Here is a 24,234-nt window from a genome sequence, read left to right on the forward strand (position 1 = left end):
CATATAAGTGGTGCCCTCCACATCTTCTCTAATGATAACTCCTGTTGAATAGAAACATACAGATTATGGCCATACAACACAACCTAATACACCGAAAAAATACTTACATTCTCTGGGCAAGGACCAGTCTTAAAAATGCCAGAATGCGGTGGTATTTATACTTTCTGATCCTTGCTCCAGAACCACTGGGAACACGGCTCTCTTGACACAGGTCCTTGTTGCAGCGGTCCTTCATCGAACGCCAGCGTGTTTTGACTTTGAGCACTGTTGAAAAAACAAAAATTATGGTTATACAATGGACTTTTGGCCGTGCTCACACAACTGTGTGTGATGAGAGAAACTCTTGAGAGTTTCTCTCATCACACACAGTTGTAGTGAGCACGGCCAAGATCTCTGCTGCATCACACTGCATTGCAATACTTACAAAATGCATTTCGGACCCGAGACGGGGCGTTGTTCCAGCCATCCCACATCGCTTTGGCCACCTCATTCCATAGCCGCCGGATCGTCACATTGTCCGAGTGCTGGGGAACCCGGGTGTCCCACAACGGGACTCGCTCATGGACCAGAGAGATGAGGATATTGTTGTCAATGAAGTCCTCATCCCATTCTGGAACCTACAAAATAAATGAATATATTAATGTTGGATACATTAACCTAAGGAGAAGAAAGAAAACAGAGGCTCAGAAATGGCATGAATAATGAAAGTCAAGATAAAAAAGGAGTCCAGAAGAAAAATGTAAAGAAAGAGGAAAGTAAAGAAAGGAAGATTCAAGAATATTAAAGTGAGGATACAATAAACAGTCAGCCAGGTATACTTACACGCTTCCACCTTGCCACCCGACCGTGACCCCCGCTGCTCCTGCTCTCCCTCTGCCGCAGTGGAAGAAGTGCTCTAAAAAAAGGAATATCAAATTCAAATTTAAGTGAGCTTTATTGGCAGGACTAAGTACATGTTAGCATTGCCAAAGCATATGGTAAAAATACGGGGGTAGGGGAGGGAGGCATATAGAGGTCCAGGGTATATCAAATTCCTTTTGGAGGATAGGGGATGTTTCCAGGGTGGGGTATAGGAGTCCATGACATATCAGGCTCTTTAGTCGGGGGATAGCTATATGTCCAGTGTTGGGGTACGGGAGTCCATGACATATCAGGCTCCTCTTAGTCTGTGGCAGGCACTGACATATTCCGCTGCTACGGCCACTGCACTTTCCTCTTCCCCCAGCATTATCGGTAGTTTCTCTTCCTCCTCCTTGGAGGTGAAGTCTGGGAGGAGATCAGACAGTCTCTTGAAGTGAGTGTAACTCACTGCGGAGTATTTGGGGCACCTCAGCAGGAAGTGGGCCTCATCCTCCACGGCCTCCTGGGGGCACTGCCGGCAGAGTCTGCTCTCTCGGGGCTTGTAGTTCTGTCGGTGCCGCCCGGATTCGATGAGTAGGCTGTGGGCGCTCAGTCTGTACCGGCTCAGGATCTGTCGATCTTTGGGGTTTTCTAGTTTCTCTAGATATGGGGCCAGTTTGTACTCCCTCTGTAGATTCCGGTATATTGTCAGTTTCTTGGAGTTGTTTATGTCGTTCCTCCAGACGTTGAGATATTCCTCTTTGACTTTGTGTACCATTTTCTGGATTTCACCTTTTGTCATGTCATGGAGGTTGATGGCTTGGTCAGACTGGCTTTGGGTACGTTTTCTTGGGAGGCTTCCTGAGGCTTCCTGGTGTAGGAGGGCTTTGTGATGGTAGGAGCTGGGACTGCTACTTTGTAGATGAGCCTTGAATGACAGCGCCTTCTTCTTTATTGCGATGTGTAGTGGGAATCTGCCCAGCTCTGCTCGGCAGGCGCTATTTGATGTGCTCCGATGGACTTGGAGAAGATGCTTACAGAACTCTAGGTGGAATATTTCTGTCGGCCCAGCGTCCCACTTTGACCAGTTTGGGTATGAGACTGGGCCCCAGACCTCACTACCGTATAGAAGGATTGGGGCAATGATGGAGTCAAAATTTTTTAGCCATACGGTTACTGGTGCCTTGAGGTGGTACAGACGCCTTTTGGTGGCATAGAAGGCTTTGGATGCCTTGTCTTTTAGTGACTCTATGGCTTGCTTGAAGCTCCCTGACTGGCTGAGTTCTAGGCCTAGGTAGGTGTACCTGTTGGTTTCATTAAGTGGACGGTTGTCTATCATAAAGGTAGGATTGCCAGTGGGTTTCTGCTTTCTTTTCTGGAACACCATGATATTAGTTTTTTTCTCGTTGATTGGCAGTGCCCATGTGCTGCTGAAGGTCTCTAGGATTTTCAGATGATCTTGGAGGCCTTTCTCAGTTGGTGATAACAGCACGAGGTCATCTGCATACAGCAGAAATTTTACCTGGGTGTCATGGAGGGCGAGTCCTGGTGCTGATGAGGACTCTAGGGCCACAGCCAGCTCATTGATGTAGATGTTAAAGAGCGTTGGACTGGGGCTGCAGCCCTGTCTCACTCCTCGACTCTGTTGGAAATAGGCCGTCCTCCTTCCGTTGACCTTCACACTGCAACTGTTCTCAGTGTAGGAGCTTCGGATGACGTCATATGTTTTGCCTCCTATTCCGCTCCCCAGCAATTTTAGGAATAGTCCTGGGTTCCACACTGAGTCGAAGGCCTTCTTGAAGTCCACAAAACAAGCGTATATCTTCCCGTTCTTTGTATTGTGGACGTGGCTCTTGATGAGGCTGTGCAGAGTGTAGATGTGGTCAGTGGTGCGGTGGTTTGGCATGAACCCTGCTTGGCTCTTGCTGAGGACGTTGTGCTCGGTGAGGAAGGTGAAGATCCTCTTGTTCAGGATGCAGTTGAAGAGTTTACCCAGGTTGCTGCTGACACATATCCCTCGGTAGTTTGCAGGGTCGTACTTGTCCACATTTTTGTGTATAGGGGTTATGAGGCCTTGGTTCCAGTTTTTGGGGAAGCAGCCGGCCTGCAGTACGATATTAAATAGTTTTGTTATTGCAGCCTGGATGTCTGGAGGGCTGTATTTCAGCATTTCTGGGAAGATCCCATCTGGACCACTGGCTTTTTTACCTTTTATCTGTGTGATCCTTTCTGTTATTTCTGTCAGTGTGATTGGTGTATCCAGAGGATTTTGGAAATCTTTGAACTTTTCCTCCATATCTTTCAGTTTTTTCACAAGCTCTTTTTGTGCCAGGTTCAGGTCTTTACTTGGGATGTCATTGTACAGGTCCTTGAAGTACTGGAGCCAGATGTTGCCGCTCTGGATGTGGAGGCTGTTGCTTTTCTGGTGGGATCCAAGGTGATTCCATAGTTCCCAAAATTTGTTGTCTTCAAGGGCATCTTGGAGTTGGAGGAGTTTGGTAGAGATGTCGTTTTGCTTTTTCTTTCTGAGGGTGGCTTTGTAATTTCGTTGTACGGTGTGGTAGGCTTCTCTCAGAGTGGGGTTGTTGGGGTCTCTGTTTTTTATTTGAGGCCATTCTTAGGGCCTTCCGTATGGTCTTGCATTCTTTGTCAAACCAGTTGTTGGGATTTTGTTTACTCGGTCTCTTGTTGATGCTTCTTTTCAGGTTAGACATTTCTGCCATGGCATATAGAATGTCGTTAAGGTCTCTTACCGCTAGGTGTACTCCTTCTGAGTTGAGTTCATACACGTTATTATGGAAACATTGGAGCTTCTCCTTGATCTCTGGTCTGTTGATGGCATCTTTGTATTTTGGGGCCGACATCTTGGACCATTTGAAGGATGGTGGCAGGCTAAAGAGGCCGGTCTTTTGCGGGGTTTGTGAGGGTGATTTCTTTGTGGATTTGATGTATAGGAGCAGTTGGTTATGGTCTGACAGATGTGTTTGTGGGGTGACTATAAGGGCGCCAATATTTGTAGGGTCCATATCTGTGATGGCATAGTCTATCACACTGCTGACCACATTTGAGTTTAGGGTATGTCTTCCCAGTGAGTCTCCCTTGGTGCGGCCATTGAGGATCCGAAGTCCAAGGCTTCGGCATAGGTTCAAAAGCGTTCTGCCGCTTTTATTAACTGTGCAATCATAGCTGTTCCTGTTGGTGTGCACTGGGTTGTCACAGTCGGTATCTGCTCCAAGTATATAGATGTTTCCATCAGTGGTCAGGTAGTCTCTTTCTCTTCCCGTTCTTGCGTTGAGGTCTCCGTAGATGAGAACGTTGCCAAGAGTCTGGAAATGGGCAGCTTCAGTCTTTAGGGTCTCAAAGCTGTCTGGGTTGAAGTATGGAGACTCTGGAGGAGCTACGTACACTGCACAGAGGTAGATGTCGGCCACGGATGTGAGGATGGAGTGGCCTATTCTTATCCAGATGTGGCTGTCTCCTCTCTTCACTGCTCTGATATGTTCATGGAGCTCTTCTTTGTACCATACTAATATTCCTCCTGAGCTCCGGCCCTGTTTGATGTTTTTGTTTTTCAGGGCGGAGACAGAGAATTCCCTGTATCCGATGGGGACATAGGATTCATTATTGGCCTTAGTCCATGTTTCAAGGAGGATCTGTATATCAATGTCTTTCAGTCTTTGGTTAAAGTCTGGGTCGTTTGTCTTGTATCCGAAGGCTGGAATAAAAAATTGTTACATGTGAAGATGTGACAGTGAATACTTACCAATTTGAGGAGTTGAGTACTCACTTCACTGACATGTTCGGCTTGAGAAGGCCCAGGACGTTGCTCCTCATCAGAAGAAAATTACATTCTGATGCATGCAGAAAGAAAGAAATGGCAGAAATTAGGACATGTAGAGATAGAAAATAAATAAATAAAGGCATTGGCTTTGATATACTCACATTGTTCAGTGTCTTGTTTCCTCTAAGGTTCTTGCCTGCGTCTGCTCTGCTTCTCTGTCTGCTGAGCAGTGACCTGTAAGTGTCCCTCCCTTTATCACCTTGTATGTGGGAGGTGGCTAATCAGTGTCTAGACATGTTTTTCTCTAGTGCAAGGCATGCGTTCACAAATGCAAGCAAACGCATGTGCTTGCGGCCGCATGCGTTCACATAGACAGCAATGTGTTTTTTTCCGCATTCCATCCGCTAACAACCACATATGTTTCTAGGCGGCAAATTGACGCCTCTAAAATTACTACATGTAGCGTTTACCGTGCCAAACCGCAGACGACGGAACGATGCATGCGTCGTCAAACGCGCCAAAATGCAATCGATCGCAGACACATGCGTCGCTAATGTTAAATATAGGAGTACACAACGCATGTGGATAATTGCGGAAGAAATGCTGCAGACACAACCGCAAATGTGAAACCGGCCTAAGGGATATTATTACTGCAGTGATGTATTTATTTTAATTTTTGAGGACACTGTTTTAAATGGGGGGTTGGTCCTGTTACTGTGTAGAGTGACACTATGTTGCCTCTTTTTCTTCATGTGGTGTAATGCAGAAGTTGGGAAAAATTAAGTAATGTGTTCTACAAGCGGAGCTCGAGATAACTGTGCTATTTCTTGCAGAGATGAGTCCTGGCTGAATGTGATGGCGGTCTGTGCTGGATGAAAGATGAAAGACTTCACCTAGAGACATCACTGGTGAGTCAGTGTGCGCATCTCGGCTTTGGGAAAATGGCCGCCGCGATCTCTTGTGCGCACGCGCGGCATCCCGCGGCCATTTTCCTGAAGCCCCGTGCAGCAGAGCACTCCATCTGCGCACGCGCGGCCCCAGGAAGATGGCCGCCCCCACCGATGAAAGGGATGACAGCGCAGATCGCGCGCTGTGTCTTCACGTGGGCGCAGGGAATTCGGACCTTGGACATGCGCACACCACTACGCCACCAACGGAAAGCTGGGGAAGAAAAGAGCGCTGTGAACACGCCCACCCGACCTGACCAGCCTGATTGACAGGCGAAAACGGCGACTTTGGTAATGTATTTCTCAGCATACATGGGGAGTCAGGGTACACTACATACACTATAGTAACGCACAGCGCAGGCCCTATTTAACAGTATTTATAGCTCAATCTGAAAAAACGGGGTGACAGGTTCCCTTTAATCTGTGTTTGAAGTTTTAAGTTAATGAGATGCTGGTGCTCCAGGGAGTGCCGGTATGGGGATCTTTTTTGGTGCTCTGGCCTCATCATGATGATTCAAAGCTTAAATGACAGGTCACTGAACCTTCAGTGACGTGCTTCCTATTTTAAATACTGAGCCTGCGCATTTAATATTGTGGTCTTTAAAAAAGAAAAAATTCAAAACGGTGTGGGCATGCACAATATCATCTATCGGCAAGCAATGATCTCAATCTGCACATGCGCAGCCTACTGTGCTCCGAGGACCAGTGTGGGAACTCGCACAAGAAAACAAAATTGTCGCTGTTGAACATAGCAACGCTCTCGTACTGGTACATGGAAAACAACTGGCGCCATTTTGTTGAAGCAAACATATTTTAACCCCTTAGCAACCGCCGATACGCCTTTTAACGGCGGCCGTTAAGGGTACTTAAACCACAGCGCCGTTAATTAACGGCGCTGTGGAAAAAGTAAATAGCGCCCCCCAGAGTCGGATTTTCTCCGGGGTCTCGGCTGCCGGGGGTTGCCGAGACCCCAGAGAACATGATTCGGGGGGGTTTTTAACCGACCCCCGCATTTGCGATCGCCGGTAATTAACCGTTTACCGGCGATCGCAAAAAAAACAAAAAACGCGATCTCTTTTTAATTTCTCTGTCCTCCGATGTGATCGCACATCGGAGGACAGAGAAAAGGGGTCCCAGGTAGCCCCCCAATACTCACCTATCTCCACCGATGCTCCTCGTGTCTCCCGGTGGGCGCCGCCATCTTCAAAATGGCGGGCGCATGCGCAGTGCGCCCGCCGGCCGGCATTGGGAGAATCTTTGGGGTCTCGGCTGCCGGGGGTAGCCGAGACCCCAAAGAACATGATCGGGGTCGGTTTTACCGACCCCTGTTTTGCGATCGCCGGTAATTAACTGTTTACCGGCGACCGCAAAAAAAAAAAAAAAAAAAAAAGTAAAGTGTAATTCTCTGTCCTCTGATGTGATCGCACATCAGAGGACAGAGAAATAGGGGGATTCGGGGACCCTAGCATACTCACCTGTGTCCCTGGGTCCTCCTGCTGCTCCTCCTGGCTGCCGGGGAAAAGAAAATGGCGGGCGCATGCGCAGTGCGCCCGCCATCTGTCTCCATCTGCCGGCCGGCAGGAGAACAGCAGTTGGGGCTAAAATTAGGGGTAGAGTTAGGGGTAGGGCTAGGGTTAGGGCTAGGGTTAGGGGTAGGGCTAGGGTTAGGGCTAGGGGTAGGGTTAAGGCTAGGGTTAGGGGTAGGGTTAGGGCTAAATTTAGGGTTAGGGTTGGGGCTAAATTTAGGGTTAGGCTTCTTTCACACTTACGTCGGTACGGGGCCGTCGCAATGCGTCAGCCCGACATACCGACGCACGTTGTGAAAATTGTGCACAACGTGGGCAGCGGATGTAGTTTTTCAACGCAGCCGCTGCCCAATCTATGTCCTGGGGAGGAGGGGGCGGAGTTACGGCAACGCATGTGCGGTCAGAAATGGCCGATGCGACGTACAAAAAAACGTTTCATTGGACTTTTTTTGTGCCGACGGTCCGCCAAAACACAACTGATCCAGTGCACGACGGACGCGACGTGTGGCCATCCGTCACGATCCGTCGGCAATACAAGTCTATGGGCAAAAAACGCATCCTGCGGGCACATTTGCAGGATCCGTTTCTTGTCCAAAACTACGGATTGCGACGGATGCCAAACGGCGCAAGTGTGAAAGTAGCCTTAGGGCTAGGGTGAGGGTTGGGGCTAAAGTTAGGGCTAGGGTTGGGGCTAAAGTTAGGGTTAGAGTTGGGATTAGGGTTAGGGTTTGGATTAGGGTTGGTATTAGGGTTAGGGTTGGCATTAGGGTTACGCTTGGGATTAGGGTTAGGTTTGGGATTAGGGTTAAGGTTAGGGTTGTGATTAGGGGTGTATTGGGATTAGGGTTAGGTTTGAGGTTAGGGTTGAGATTAGGATTAGGGGTGTGTTGGATTTAGGGTTTTGATTAGGGTTATGGTTAGGGTTGACATTAGGGTTGTTTTGGGGTAAGGGTTGTGATTATCGTTAGGGTTAGTGATTAGGATTATGGATCAGGTTGGGATTAGGGTTAGGGGTGTGTTGGAGTTGGGTTGGAGCTAGAATTGGGGGGTTTCCACTGTTTAGGTACATCAGGGGGTCTCCAAACACGACAGCCAATTTTGCGTTCAAAAAGTCAAATGGTGCTCCCTCCCTTCTGAGCTCTGCCGTGCGCCCAAACAGTGGGTTACCCCCACATATGGGGCATCAGCGTACTCGGGATAAATTGGACAACTTCTGGGGTCCAATTTCTCCTGTTACCCTTGTGAAAATAAAAACTTGGGGGCTACAAAATCTTTTTTGTGGAAAAATATATATATATATATATATATTTTTTTTTATGACTCTGCATTATAAACTTCTGTGAAGCACTTGGGCATTCAAAGATCTCACCACACATCTATATAAGTTCCTTGGGGGGTCTAGTTTCCAAAACGGGGTCACTTGTGGGGGGTTACTACTGTTTAGGTACATCAAGGGCTCTGCAAACGCCCACAGACCATTCTATCTAAGTCTGCATTCCAAAACGGCGCTCCTTCCCTTCCGAGCTCTGCCGTGCGCCCAAACAGTGGTTTACCCCCACATATGGCGCATCAGCGTACTCAGGATAAATTGAACAACAACTATTGCAGTCCAATTTCTCCTGTTACCTTTGTGAAAATAAAAACTTGGGGGCTACAATATCTTTTTTGTGGAAAAAAAAATATTTTTTATTTTCACGACTCTGCATTATAAACTTCTGTGAAGCACTTGAGCATTCAAAGTTCTCACCACACATCTAGATAAGTTCCATGGGGGGTCTAGTTTCCAAAATGGGGTCACTTGTGGGGGGTTTCCACTGTTTAGGCACATCAGGGGCTCTCCAAACGCGACATGGCGTCCAATCTCAATTCCAGCCAATTCTACATTGAAAAAGTAAAACGGCACTCCTTCTCTTCCAAGCTCTGCGGTGCGCCCAAACAGTGGTTTACCCCCACATATTGGGTATCGACGTACTCAGGAGAAATTGCACAACAACTTTTGTGGTCTAATTTCTCCTGTTACCCTTGTGAAAATAAGAATTTGTGGGCGAAAAGATCATTTTTGTGTAAACAAAAGCGATTTTTTATTTTCACGGCTCTACGTTATAAACTTCTGTGAAGCACTTGGGGGTTCAAAGTGCTCACCACACATCTAGATAAGTTCCTTAAGGGGTCTAGTTTCCAAAATGGTGTCACTTGTGGGGAGTTTCCACTGTTTAGGCACATCAGGGGCTCTCTAAACGTGACATGGTGTCCGATCTCAATTCCAGCCAATTCTGCATTGCAAAAGTCAAACGGCGCTCCTTCACTTCTAAGTTCTGCGGTGCGTCCAAAAAGTGGTTTACCCCCACATATGGGGTATTGCCGTATTCAGGAGAAATTGCATAACAAAATTTATGGTTACATTTCTGTTTTTACACATGTGAAAATAAAAAAAATGGTTCTGAATTAAGATGTTTGTAAAAAAAAGTTAAATGTTCATTTTTTCCTTCCACATTGTTTCAGTTCCTGTGAAGCACGTAAAGGGTTAATAAACTTCTTGAATGTGGTTTTGAGCACCTTGAGGGGTGTAGTTTTTAGAATGGTGTCACACTTCATTATTTTCTATCATATAGACCCCTCAAAATGACTTCAAATGTCATATGGTCCCTAAAAAAAAAAATGGTGTTGTAAAAATGAGAAATTGCTGGTCAACGTTTAACCCTTATAACTCCCTAACAAAAAAAAATTTTGTTTCCTAAATTGTGCTGATGTAAAGTAGATATGTGGGAAATGTTATTTCTTAACTATTTTTCGTGACATATCTCTCTGATTTAAGGGCATAAAAATACAAATTTTGAAAATTGCAAAATTTTAAAAATTTTCGCCATATTTCCGTTTTTTTCATAAATAATCGCAAGTAATATCAAAGAAATGTTACCACTAACATGAAGTACAATATGTCACGAAAAAACAATCTCAGAATCAGCGGGCTCCGTTGAAGCGTTCCAGAGTTATAACCTCATAAAGTGACAGTGGTCAGAATTGCAAAAATTGGCTCGGTCATTAAGTACCAAATTGGCTCTGTCACTAAGGGGTTAAACACAATACTAACCCGACTGCCGATAAAACTTTTAACAGCGGCAGTTAAAGGGCCTTATTCCTCCTGCATCTCAAGCTCCTTCTTTTTACACAGCCTCCTCCTGCACCTCACACTCCTCCTTTATACAGTTTTCTGCAGCACTGCTTATCTCCATTATAGTTGCCTCCTCCGGCAGCTCCTCACACTCCTCTTCCATATACATTGGAAACACTTGATCTTGAGAGAAATTGCACTAACTGCAATAAACCATATCGTATACACAGCCTACTTCTTCTGCAGCACCGCACTTTTCACCTTTCCTCGTTCACACTTTATTTGGTCAGTATTTTTACCTCAGTATTTGTAAGCTAAAAGTTGGAGGAAAACAATCAGAGGAAAAGTATATTAGAAACACGTCACCGCTTCTGCATTTTTCTCCCACTCGTGGTATTGGATTATAAATACTGAGGTAAAATACTGAACGTGTGAATGTGGCCTTATCCACAGCCTCCACCTGCAGCACCTCACTCTTCTCTATACACAGCCTCATACTGCAGCAGCACCTGACTTCTCTCCTTTTCCCATCACGCTTCTCATTTTCTCCCTCACATCTCTCATTTTCCCCCCTCACTCCTCTCATTTTCCTCCTCACACCTCTCATTTTCCACTTTCACTCCTCTCATTTTGACCTCACATCTGTCATTTTCCGATCACTCCACTATTTTCCCCTCACTCCTCTCATTTTCACCTCACTTGTCTTCCCCTTACACGTGCACAACAACTTCCTATTATAAGCACAGTGGTATAATCCATGAAGCTCCTCCCTTTCCTATGATGTCTTGCCTCACAGGAGCAACTCCATTCTAGACACGACAGAGCTAGATGTGGCCTGTGCCTGCCGCACACTGATACTATGAAGGCGGCGGACCTGATAGTAGCTCACAGCGGTTGGGATGTTGTAGCCGGTGAGATTTGCAGAGTGGCTTTCGCGGTGAATGTGTCTACGCCCGTGTGTGCTAACAACATGGGCCGTGTGGATGGGGCTTTGTGTGTGGAGTGGGCGGGGCTATGCTGAGTGGGTGGGGCTATGTGGAGTGGGCATGGCTTGAAACATACACACATACATACACTCAGCTTTATATATATAGATTGCAACAGAAAAAATGGGTTGAAGGAATATGCCCAGGGTCAGGAGAACCCCAATACTGCATGAGAAGTTAGGGTTGTGGAAATGGTTGATAGCAGTTTGCAGGGGAAATAGTGTGGTGACTCTCAAATAGAAGGAAATATAGGGAAGTAGAGAACATCAGAAATACATAAATAGCACTGAAACGATAATATTCACAGAGTCAAGATGGTATGGAGTAAACAAAAAGGGTAAAATCTCAATACATAGAAAAAGGATAACAATTTACGGTACCAAAAACAAAATGGAGAATATATGATCAAATAGAGTAATAAAGTAAATCATGGCATGAGCACACCGATTCAAAAGCATACCTGTGCCAAGGTTGTAGAGGAGATAGAGGCGCTATGCACACTGAGATGTATGGGACAGCACAAGGGGAGTACATGCTGATGTAGGGAGGAGAGGAAAGATGTTATGTAGGCAATCCAGTGACACAGTGTGCCAGCAATCAGAGCACATACAGTGATCTGACAATAACCCAAAAACAATAGAACGAGCTCTGAGACGTGGAATCTCTGTAGACCGCAATACCTGAACCTAACCTAAACACAACTAAAGGCAGCTGTGGATTGCGCCTGACACTACCTATGCAACTCGGCACAGCCTGAGGAGCTGACTAGCCTGAAGATAGAAAAACAAGCCTGACTTGCCTCAGAGAAATACCCCAAAGGAAAAGGCAGCCCCCCACATATAATGACTGTTAGCAAGATGAAAAGACAAACGTAGGGATGAAATAGATTCAGCAAAGTGAGGCCCGATATTCTAGATAGAGCGAGGATAGCAAAGAGAACTTTGCAGTCTACAAAAAACCCTAAAGCAAAAAACCACGCAAAGGGGGCAAAAAGACCCACCGTGCCGAACTAACGGCATGGCGGTACACCCTTTGCGTCTCAGAGCTTCCAGCAAAACGAAATGAAAAGCTGGACAGAAAAAGTTGCAACAAAAGCAAAGAAGCACTTATCTAAGCAGAGCAGCAGGCCACAGGAAAGATCCAGAAGCTCAGATCCAACACTGGAACATTGACAAGGAGCAAGGAAGACAGAATCAGGTGGAGTTAAATAACAACGCAGCCAACGAGCTCACCAGAATACCTGAGGGAGGAAGCTCAGAAGCTGCAGTACCACTTGTGACCACAGGAGTGAATTCAGCCACAGAATTCACAACAGAAAGAACTTCCGGCTCAGGTGAATGGTGGTCAGGAAGTGCATCATTGCTGGGGAGTGCGTTACTACGGGCATATTGTACTCATCCTTGTAATAACCAGGGCGTGTGCCAGAGTGAAAACTCGGGATTTTTAGTCTACTGGCGAGCCAGCTCTAGTAGACATTCGGCATTTTTCTCCGGACCAAATATAATTACACTGATTTGGCCAGCAGGCCTGAGATTGACATCTGTGCTCTAGAGGCTTCCAGGTGGAGCCTAAAATAAAATAAAAAGTAAAAAGCTACAGTCATTTTTTTAAGTGTAGAATACAAGCTTTTCTGTACTATAAAAATACATTAAAAAACACTGCCTCACATCTGCACCAAAAATGCAAATTTTACAAATTCCAACACATGAACTTGTAGAATTGACTATTCCCTTGCGGTATAATATATCCCACCTTGTGGCAAGTGCCATAATGAATGTTAATCACTTCACCTCTCGATAGTTTTAATGTTATGATTTACTGTTGTATGAGGTAAACAGTCTCTAGATGGCAGCACACTCTAATCAAACATGCACAGAATAACTGAATACTAGAGTTGAGCAAATTTGTTCGGATTCGGTTCCGAATACAATCGGCAGCGAATATTGTTTTTGCAATATTCGTCGAACACAGCCAAACATCATTAGAGCCAATGGGAGTAGAAATTACCGAATATGTTCGGAACCGATCATCAAACATTCATTCAGCACGAATAAGGTACCAATATTGCACAAATATAGCAAATTCAGATTCGGCAGTTGAAAGCGAACAAATTCACAACTCTACTGAACACCAACTCCTGTTACCTAGAAAACAATGGTATTATGAGGGTAAGGCTAAGTTCATGCTGGACGTTTTTGCTGCATATTTTTTATGTCAATTTTCAGCTGCTTTTACAGTTCCAACAAAGCCTATGAGATTTCAGAAATCTCAAGCACGCACATTGTCTTTTTTTGTCATCAGTATTTTGTGCTTTGCATGTTTTTTTGGACATAGAGCATGTCACTTCTTTCAGCTTTTTTCACCCATTGACTCCAATGGGTGGTGAAAAAACAAACCAAAAACTCACATATCAGATTTTTGCAGCATTTTTTTGTGCCAAAACTTGATTCTTTGGAATAGGACTTGTTTTTTCAACACTAAACTTTATTAATATGCACAAGAGACAAATCTACCATGCCAAAACCGCATCAAAAATGCAAGAAAAACAAAGTAAAACGTGCTTTTTTCTGCAGCTTGCAGATTCTTTCCTGCTAAGAGAACAGGTTTTGCTGCAGAGAACTTAGTGTGAACTTACCCTAAAAAGGGCAGATGCTCAGGGGCAGAGCCGGCTCCAGGATTTTGTGGGCCCCGGGTGAAAGAGTTTCAGTGGGCCTCTTTAACACACACCACAATTCATAATGCACAGATACGGCAGAGAAACATAGGTCTAGAACAATGCCAAAGATTTCACTTACTTCTTACATTACATGAGTGGTATCTATTGTAAATACTACAATAGCTCAGAAACCAGACAGTAAAATGGGCACCACATAGTGCTCCATTCAGAATAATGAGCCCCATATATTGCTCCATACACTATTATGGGCACCTGATAGTGCTTCTTACAGTATAATGAGCCCCATATACACTTTGTGCAGAATTATTAGGCACGTTGTATTTTGATCACATGATACTTTTTATACATGTTGTCCTACTCCAAGCTGTTCAGGCTTGAGAGCCAACTACCAATTAAGTAAATCAGGTGATGTGCATTTCTGTAATGAGGAGGGGTGTTGTCTAATGACATCAAAACCCTATACAAGGTGTGCTTAATTATTAGGCAACTTCCTTTCCTTTTGCAAAATGGGTCAGAAAAGAGATTTAACGCGCTCTGAAAAGTCCAAAATTGTGAGCTGTCTTGCAGAGGGATGCAGCAGTCTTGAAATTGCCAAACTTTTGAAGCATGATCACTGAACAATCAAGCGTTTCATGGCAAATACCCAACAGGGTCGCAAGAAGTGTGTTGGGTTAAAAAAGCGCAAAATAACTACCCATGAATTGAGGAAAATCAAGCGTGAAGCTGCCAAGATGCCATTTGCCACCAGTTTTGCCATATTTCTGAGCTGCAACGTTACTGGAGTAACAAAAAGCACAAGGTGTGCAATACTCGGGGACATGGCCAAGGTAAGGAAGGCTGACAAATGACCACCTTTGAACAAGAAACATAAGATAAAACGTCAAGACTGGGTCAAGAAATATCTTAAGACTGACTTTTCAAAGGTTTTATGGATTGATGAAATGAGAGTGACTCTTGATGGGCCAGATGGATAGGCCAGAGGCTGGATCAGTAAAGGGCAGAGAGCTCCACTCCGATTCAGACGCCAGCAAGGTGGAGGTGGGGTACAGGTATGGGCTGGTATCATCAAAGATGAACTTGTGGGACATTTTCAACTTGAGGATGGAGTGAAGCTCAACTCACAGACCTACTGCCAGTTTCTGGAAGACAACTTCTTCAAGCAGTGGTACAGGAAGAAGTCGGTGTCATTCAAGAAAAACATGATTTTCATGCAGGACAATGCTCCATCACATGCCTCCGACTACTCCACAGCGTGGCTGGCCAGTAAAGGTCTCAAAAAAGAAAAAATAATGACATGGCCCCCTTGTTCACCTGATCTGAACCCCATAGAGAACCTGTGGTCCTTCATAAAATGTGAGATCTACAGGGAGGGAAAACAGTACACTTCTCGGAACGGTGTCTGGGAGGCTGTGGTGGCTGCTGCACGCAATGTTGATCGTAAACAGATCAAGCAACTGACAGAATCAATGGATGGAAAGCTGTTGAGTGTCACATAAAGAAAGGTGGCTATATTGGGCACTAATTTTTGGGGTTTTGCTTTTGCATGTCAGAAATGTTTATTTCTAAATGTTATTCAGTCATATTGGTTTACCTGGTGAAAATAAACAAGTGAGATGGGAATATATTTGGTTTTTATTAAGTTGCCTAATAATTCTGCACAGTAATGGTTATATGCACAAACAGATATCCTCCTAAGATAGCCAAATCTAAAAAAAACCCACTCCAACTTCCAAAAATATTAAGCTTTGATATTTATGAGTCTTTTGGGTTGATTGAGACCATAGTTGTTGATCAATAATAAAAATAATCCTCTAAAATACAACTTGCCTAATAATTCTGCACACAGTGTATAGGTCCATACAGAATAATGGACCCTATATAATGCTCCAAACAAAATAATGAGCCCCATATAAGGCTCCATACAGAATAATGGACCCCATACAACTAGCCACATAAGATACTCCATATAGAATTGGCCCCATAAGATACTCCGTATATGATGAGCCCCATAAGATGCTCCATATATAATGGGCCCCATATGATGCTCCATATATAATGGGCCCCATATAATGCTCCATATGTAACTGGCCCCATAGGATGCTCCATATAGAATTGTCCACATAAGATGCTCCATATGTAATTGGCCCCCTACGGTGCTCCATATGTAACTGGCCCCATAAGATGCTCCATATATGATGGGCCCCATATGATGCTCCATATATAGTGGGCCCCATGTAATGCTCCATATGTAACTGGCCCCATAAGATGCTCCATATAGAACTGGCCCCATAAGATGATACTTGGGTAACTGTCCCCATAAGATGCTCCATATAGAAGTGGCTCCATATGTAACTGGCACTATAAGATGCTCCACATATAATTGGCTCCATAAGATGCTCTATATATGATGAGCTCCATAAGATGCTCCATATATAATGGGCCCCATATAATGCTCCATATATAATTGGCCCCATAAGATGCTCCATATACGCTGCTCAAAAAAATAAAGGGAACACTAAAATACCACATCCTAGATATCTCTGAATGAAATATTCCAGTTGCAATTTTTAATTCATTGCATAGTGGAATGTGTTCAGAACAATAAAAAATAACAATTATCAATGTAAATCAAAATTAATATCCCATGGAGGTTTGGATTTGGAATGATACTCAAAATCAAAGTGGAAAATCAAATTACAGGCTGATCCAACTTCACTGGAAATGCCTCATGACGAGGAAAAGATGCTCAGTATTGTGTATGGCCTCCATGTACCTGTATGACCTCCCTACTGTACAATGCCTGGGCATGCTCCTGATGAGGCGGCAGATGGTCTCCTGAGGGATCTCCTCCCAGACCTGGACCAAAGCATCTGCCAACTTCTGGACAGTCTGTGGTGCAACGTGACGTTGGTGGATGGAGCGAGACATGATGTCCCAGATGTGCTCAATCGGATTCAGGTCTGGGGAACAGGCGGGCCAGCCCATAGCTTCAATGCCTTCATCTTGCAGGAACTGCTGGCACACTCCAGTCCAGCCACATGAGGTCTGGCAATGTCCTGCATTAGGAGGAACCCAGGGCCAACCGCACCAGCATATGGTCTCACAAGGGGTCTGAGGATCTCATCTCGGTACCTAATGGCAGTCAGGCTACCTCTGGCGAGCACATGGGAGGGCTGTGCGACCCTTCAAAGAAATGGTACCCCAACATCATTACTGACCAACTGCCAAACCAGTCATGCTGAAGGATGTTGCAGGCAGCAGAAAGATCTCCGCGGCATCTCCAGACTCTGTCACATGTACTCAGTTTGAACCTGCTTTCGTCTGTGAAGAGCACAGGGCACCAATGGCAAATTTGCCAATCCTGGTGTTCTGTGGCAAATGCCAAGCGTCCTGCACGGTGTTGGGCTGTGAGCATAACCCCCATCTGTGTACGTCGGGCACTCAGACCATCCTCATAGACTCGGTTTCTAACCGTTTGTGCAGACACATGCACATTTGTGGCCTTCTGGAGGTCATTTTGCAGGGCTCTGGCAGTGCTCCTCCTGTTCTTCCTTGCACAAAGGCAGAGGTAGCGGTCCTGCTACTGGGTTGTTGCCCTGCTATGGCCCCCTTCACGTCTCCTGGTGTACTGGCCTGTCTCCGGGTATTGCTTCCAGCCTCTGGACACTACATTGACAGACACTGCAAACCTTCTTGCCACAGCTCGCATTGATGTGCCTTCCTGGATGAGCTGTGGCTACTTGTGTGGGTTATAGAGTCCATCTCATACTACCACGAGTGTGAAAGCACAAACAACATTCAAAAGTGACCAAACATCAGCGAGAAAGCATTGGTACTGAGATGTGGTCTGTGGTTCCAACCTGCAGAACCACTCCTTTATTGAGGGTGTCTTGATAATTGCCAATAATTTCCATCTGTTCTCTATTCCATTTGCACAACAGCATGTGAAATTGATTGTCAAACAGTGTTGCTTCCTAAGGGGACAATTTGATTTCACAGAAGTTTGATTTACTTGGAGTTATATTCTGTTGTTTAAGTGTTCCCTTTATTTTTTGAGCAGTGTATAATGGGCCCCATATGATGCTTCATATGTAACTGGCCCCACAAGATGTTCCATATGTAACTGGCCCCAGAAGATGCTCCATATAGAATTGGCCCCATAAGATGCCACATATATAATGGATCCCTTCTGATGGTCCCCATATATTGCTCCAAAAAAGGAAAAAAATTAAATACTCACCACTCATCACTGGCCACTGCTCTGCTCCGGACTCCTCAGTGTCGCCATCTTCTGGCTGTCTGCATTGTGACTGTTCATGCAGAGGGCGCACACTAGTCACGTCATCCAGCCCTCTGACCTGAACGTCACAGTCAGAGAACGCGGAAGATGCTGCAGTGCTGGAACAGGGAGAGGTGAGAATCACACGTGCTGGGGCCCGTAGCAAGTGGGGGTCCCCCTTGTGGGTGACAGCGCCGAGCCCCCATACAGCGCTGGGGTCCCCGCTCAGGGCTCCAGCACGTGCCCAGGTGCACTGGGTGCTGATGCCGGCCCTGCTCAGGGGCTTCCACCAGTTAAGGCTTTCACCTCTCGCTTCTATGAGTTACTTCCTAGATAACATATAGTGGGTAAGGAAAGTATTCAGACCCCTTGAAATTTTTCACTCTTTGTTTCATTGCAGCCATTTGGTAAATTCAAAAAAGTTATTTTTTTTTCACTTTAACCCCTTCATGACCCAGCCTATTTTGACCTTAATGACCTGGCCGTTTTTTGCAATTCTGACCAGTGTCCCTTTATGAGGTAATACTCGGGAACGCTTCAAGGGATCCTAACGGTTCTGAGATTGTTTTTTCGTGACATATTGGGCTTCATGTTAGTGGTAAATTTAGGTCAATAATTTTTGCGTTTATTTGTGAAAAAAATGGAAATTTGGCTAAAATTTTGAAAATTTTGCAATTTTCAAATTTTGAATTTTTATTCTGTTAAACCAGAGAGTTATGTGACACAAAATAGTTAATAAATAACATTTTCCACATGTCTACTTTACATCAGCACAATTTTGGAAACAACATTTTTTTTGCTTGGAAGTTATAAGGGTTAAAATTTGACCAGCGATTTCTCATTTTTACAACAAAATTTACAAAACCATTTTTTTAGGGACCACCTCACATTTGAAGTCAGTTTGAGGGGTCTATATGGCTGAAAATACCCCAAAGTGACACCATTCTAAAAACTGCACCCCTCGAGGTGCTCAAAACAACACTCAAGAAGTTTATTAACCCTTCAGGTGCTTCACAGCAGCAGAAGCAACATGGAAGGAAAAAATGAACATTTAACTTTTTAGTCACAAAAATGATCTTTTAGCAACAATTGTTTTATTTTCCCAAGGGTAAAAAGAGAAACTGGACGCCAAAAGTTATTGTACAATTTGTCCTGAGTACGCCGATACCCCATATGTGGGGGGAACTACTGTTTGGGCGCACGACAGGGCTCGGAAGGGAAGGAGCGCCATTTAACTTTTTCAATGAAAAATTGGCTCCAATCTTTAGTGGACACCATGTCGCGTTTGGAGAGCCCCTGTGTGCCTAAACATTGGAGCTCCCCCACAAGCAACCCCATTTTGGAAACTAGACCCCCCAAGGAACTTATCTAGATGCATAGTGAGCACTTTGAACCCCCAGGTGCTTCACAAACTGATCCTTAACAATGAAAAAGTACTTTTTTTTCACAAAAAAATTTATTTTGGCCTCAATTTGTTCATTTCCACATGGGCAACAGGATAAAATGGATCCTAAAATTTATTGGGCAATTTCTCCTGAGTACAGTGATACCTCACATGTGGGGGTAAACCACTGTTTGGGCACACGGCCGGTCTTGGAAGGGAAGGAGTGCCATTTGACTTTTTGAATGAAAAATTAGCTCCAATCGTTAGCTGACACATGTCGCGTTTGGAGAGCCCCTGTGTGCCTAAACATTTGAGCTCCCCCACATGTGACCCCATTTTGGAAACTAGACCTCCCATGGAACTAACCTAAATGTGCGGTGACCACTTTAAACCCCCAAGTGCTTCACAGAAGTTTATAATGCAGAGCCGTGAAAATAAAAAATCATTTTTCTTTCCTCAAAAATTATTTTTTAGCCCGCAATATTTTATTTTCACAAGAGTAACAGGAGAAATTGGACCCCAAAAGTTGTTGTCCAGTTTGTCCTGAGTACGCTGATACCCCATATGTGGGGGGGAACCACTGTTTGGGCACACGTCGGGGCTCAGAAGGGAAGTAGTGACGTTTTAGAATGCAGACTTTGATGGAATGGTCTGCGGGCATCATGTTACGTTTGCAGAGCCACTGATGTGCCTAAACAGTAGAAACCCCCCCACAAGTAACCCCATTTTTAAAACTAGACCCCCCAAGGAACTTATCTTGATATGTGGTGAGCACTTTGAACCCCCAAGTGCTTCACAGAAGTTTACAACGCAGAGCCGTGAAAATAAAAAATCATTTTTCTTTCCTCAAAAATGATGTTTTAGCAAGCAATTTTTTATTTTCACAAGGGTAACAGGAGAAATTGGACCCCAATAATTGTTGCCCAGTTTGTCCTGAGTACGCTGATACCCCATATGTGGGGGTAAACTACTGATTGGGCACACGTCGGGGCTCGGAAGGGAAGTAGTGGCGTTTTGAAATGCAGACTTTGATGGAATGGTCTGCGGGCGTCACGTTGCATTTGCAGAGCCCCTGATGTGCCTAAACAGTAAAACCCCCCCAAGTGACCCCATTTTGGAAACTAGACCCCCAAAGGAACTTCTCTAGATATGTGGTGAGCACTTTGAACCTCCAAGTGCTTCACAAAAGTTTATAACGCAGATCCGTGAAAATAAAAACAATAATTTTTCTTTCCTCAAAAATGATGTTTTAGCAAGCAGTTTTTTATTTTCACAAGGGTAGCAGGAGATATTGGACCCCAATAGTTGTTGCCCAGTTTGTCCCGAGTATGCTGGTACCCCATATGTGGGGGTAAACCTCTGTTTTGGCGCACGTCGGGGCTCGGAAGGGAGGGAGCATCATTTGACTTTTTGAACGCAAGATTGGCTGGAATCAATGGTGGCGCCATGTTGCGTTTGGAGACCCCTGTTGTGCCTAAACAGTGGAAACCCCTCAATTCTAACTCCAACACTAACCCCAACACACCCATAACCCCAATCTCAACTCTAGCCATAAACCTAATCACAACCCTAACCACAACACACCCCTAACCATAACCCTAACCACAAGCCTAATCTTAACCCTATTTCCATCCCTAGCCCTAATTCCAACCCTAACTCTAATTCCAACCCTAACCCTAAGGCTATGTGCCCACGTGGGGGATTTGTGTGAGATTTTTCCGCACCATTTTTGAAAAATCCGCGGGTAAAAGGCACTGCGTTTTACCTGCGGATTTACCGTGGATTTCCAGTGTTTTTTGTGCAGATTTCACCTGCGGATTCCTATTGAGGAACGGGTGTAAAACGCTGCGGAATCCGCACAAAGAATTGACATGCTGCGGAAAATACAACACAGCGTTCCCCCGCTGTATTTTCCGCACCATGGGCACAGCGGATTTGGTTTTCCATAGGTTTACATGGAACTGTAAAGATGATGGAAAACTGCTAGGAATCCACAGCGGCCAATCTGCTGCGGATCCGCAGCCAAATCTGCACCGTGTGCACATAGCCTAATTCTAAGGGTATGTGCACACGATGCGGAAAACGCTGCGGATCCACAGCGTTTCCGCCGCTGCGGGTCCGCAGCAGTTTCCCATGAGTTTACAAAAAACGCTGCGCATATGCTGCGGAAAAAACTGTGCGGAAACGCAGCGGTTTACATTCCGCACATTTCACTTCTTTCTGTGGATTCCGCAGCGGTTTTACAACTGCTCCAATAGAAAACCGCAGTGAAATCCGCAGAAAAACCGCGGTAAATCCATGATAAATCCGCAGCGGTTTTGCACTGCGGATTTATAAAAACCGCTGTGGAAAAATCCGCAGAGGACCAGAATACGTGTGCACATAACCCTATCCCTAAAACCCTAACCCTAGTTCTAACTGTAGTGGAAAAAAAAAATATATATTTTCTTTATTTTATTATTGGCCTTATCTATGGGGGTGATAAAGGGGGGGGTCATTTACTATTTTTTTTATTTTGATCACTGTGATAGGTTATATCACAGTGATCAAAATATACCTGGAACGAATCTGCCAGCCGGCAGATTCAGCGGGCGCACTGCGCATGCGCCCGCCGTTTTGGAAGATGGCGACGCCCAGGGAGAAGACGGACGGACACCGGGAGGCCCGGTAAGTATAAGGGGGGGAAATCGGGGCACGGGGGGGGGGGGGCGCCGAAGCACGGGGGGTGGCATCGGAGCACGGGGGGAGCGAACAGGAGGACGGGGGAGCAGAGCACAGGACGGAGGGGAGCGGAGCACAGGATGGAGGGGAGCGGACCACAGATCGGTGGCTTGGGGGGGCGATCGGTGGGGTGGGCACATCAGTGTTTCCAGCCATGGCCGATGATATTGCAGCATCGGCCATGGCTGGATTGTAATATTTCACCAGTTTTTTAGGTGAAATATTACAAATCGCTCTGATTGGCAGTTTCACTTTCAACAGCCAATCAGAGCGATCGTAGCCAAGGGGGGGGGGATGGGGGGGGTTGCTAAAGTACCCCGGGCTAAAGTACCCCTCCCCTTGTCCCTGCAGATCGGGTGAAATTGGAGTTAACCCTTTCACCCGATCTGCAGGGACGTGATCTTTCCATGACGCCACATAGGCGTCATGGGTAGGATTGGCACCGACTTTCATGACGCCTACGTGGCATCATGGGTCGGGATGGGGTTAATGTATACTCTGCACTCCATCTTGACTGAAAAAAGTCAGAAATGTAGAAATGTTTGCAAATTTAATAAAAAAAAGAAAAACTGAAATATCACATTGTCATAAGTATTCAGACCCTTTGCTCAGACACTCATATTTAAAGGGAACCTGTCACCCCGTTTTTTCAAAATGAGATAAAAATAGCGTTAAATAGGGGCAGAGCTGTGTTTTACAATAGTGTATTTTGTGAGCCTTTATTCCCCACCTATGCTGCCGAAATACCTTTGTAAAGTTGCCGTTTTGGGCTGTCACTCACGCTGGTCTGGTCATATGGGCATGGTGACATCGCTGTTTCTCCCCCAGATCTTGCTCATCTTTCCGTTGGTGGAGTAGTGGTTTGTGCATGCCCAACAGGCGAATCCACTGCGCAGCTGAAGGAAAAGAGCGCGATCTGCGCTATTCAGCCGTTTATCAGTGGGTGCAGCCATCTTTGTGAGGCCGCGCGTGCGCAGATGGTACTGCTCGGCTTCCCGGGGCGTCAGGAAAATGGCCGCGGGATGCCGCACGTGCGCAGATGGAGATCGCGGTGGCCATTTTCCTGAAGCCGAGATGCGGGTCAAAGGAACTGGCCAAGGAGCTCAGAGACAGAATTGCGGCAAGACACAGATTTGGCCAAGGTTACAACAGAAATTCTGCAGTAGTCAAGGTTCCTAAAAGCACAGTGGTGTCCATAATCCTTAAATGGAAGAAGTTTGGGACCACCAGAAGTCTTCCTAGACCTGGCCATCCAGCCAAACTAAGCAATCATGGGAGAAGAGACTTGGTGAGAGAGGTAAAGAAGAATCCCAAGATCACTGTGGCTGAGCTCCAGAGATGCAGTAGGGAGATGGGAGAAAGTTCCACAAAGTCGACTATCACTGCAGCCCTCCACCAGTCAGGCCTTTATGGCAGAGTGGCCCGACGGAGGCCTCTCCTCAGTGCAAACATATGAAAGCCTGCATAGAGTTTGCTAAAAAAAAGGACTCCCAGACTATGAGAAATAAGATTCTCTGGTCTGATGAGACAAAGATAGGTGATAATTCTAAGCGGTATAGAAAGCCGAATATATTGCAGTGAGTGTGTAGGAGAGTGAAGCACAGGAGAGGATTCCAGTGGGAGACCAGCCACGAGCAGGCTGCCTCCTTCTGAGGTGCAGAGACCGGTTGCCGGAAGACCGAGGTTGTAAGGGCCTCGACTTACATCAGAGACCGGCAGGACAGCTGAACCTCACATTACCTGTCCGCCTTAATACCCAGGAGACAAGGTGACACCTTTAGAGCCCGGGGCATGCTAGAGTTCCTATAAACAGACTCAAATCACCAGTCATACGTGTTATGTCCTATCCTATATGGGGGACAGAGAGAGAGAGAGAACATCTGTGAGGACCTTATCTGAAGCCATAGGCAGTAAGGGACTACAACACCACGGTGCTAGAAGAAGGCTTTGATTTCCACCTGGAAAAGGGGACTCCTAACTT

Source organism: Ranitomeya imitator, chromosome 3, assembly GCF_032444005.1.
Source record: "Ranitomeya imitator isolate aRanImi1 chromosome 3, aRanImi1.pri, whole genome shotgun sequence".
Taxonomy (NCBI): Eukaryota; Metazoa; Chordata; class Amphibia; order Anura; family Dendrobatidae; genus Ranitomeya; species Ranitomeya imitator.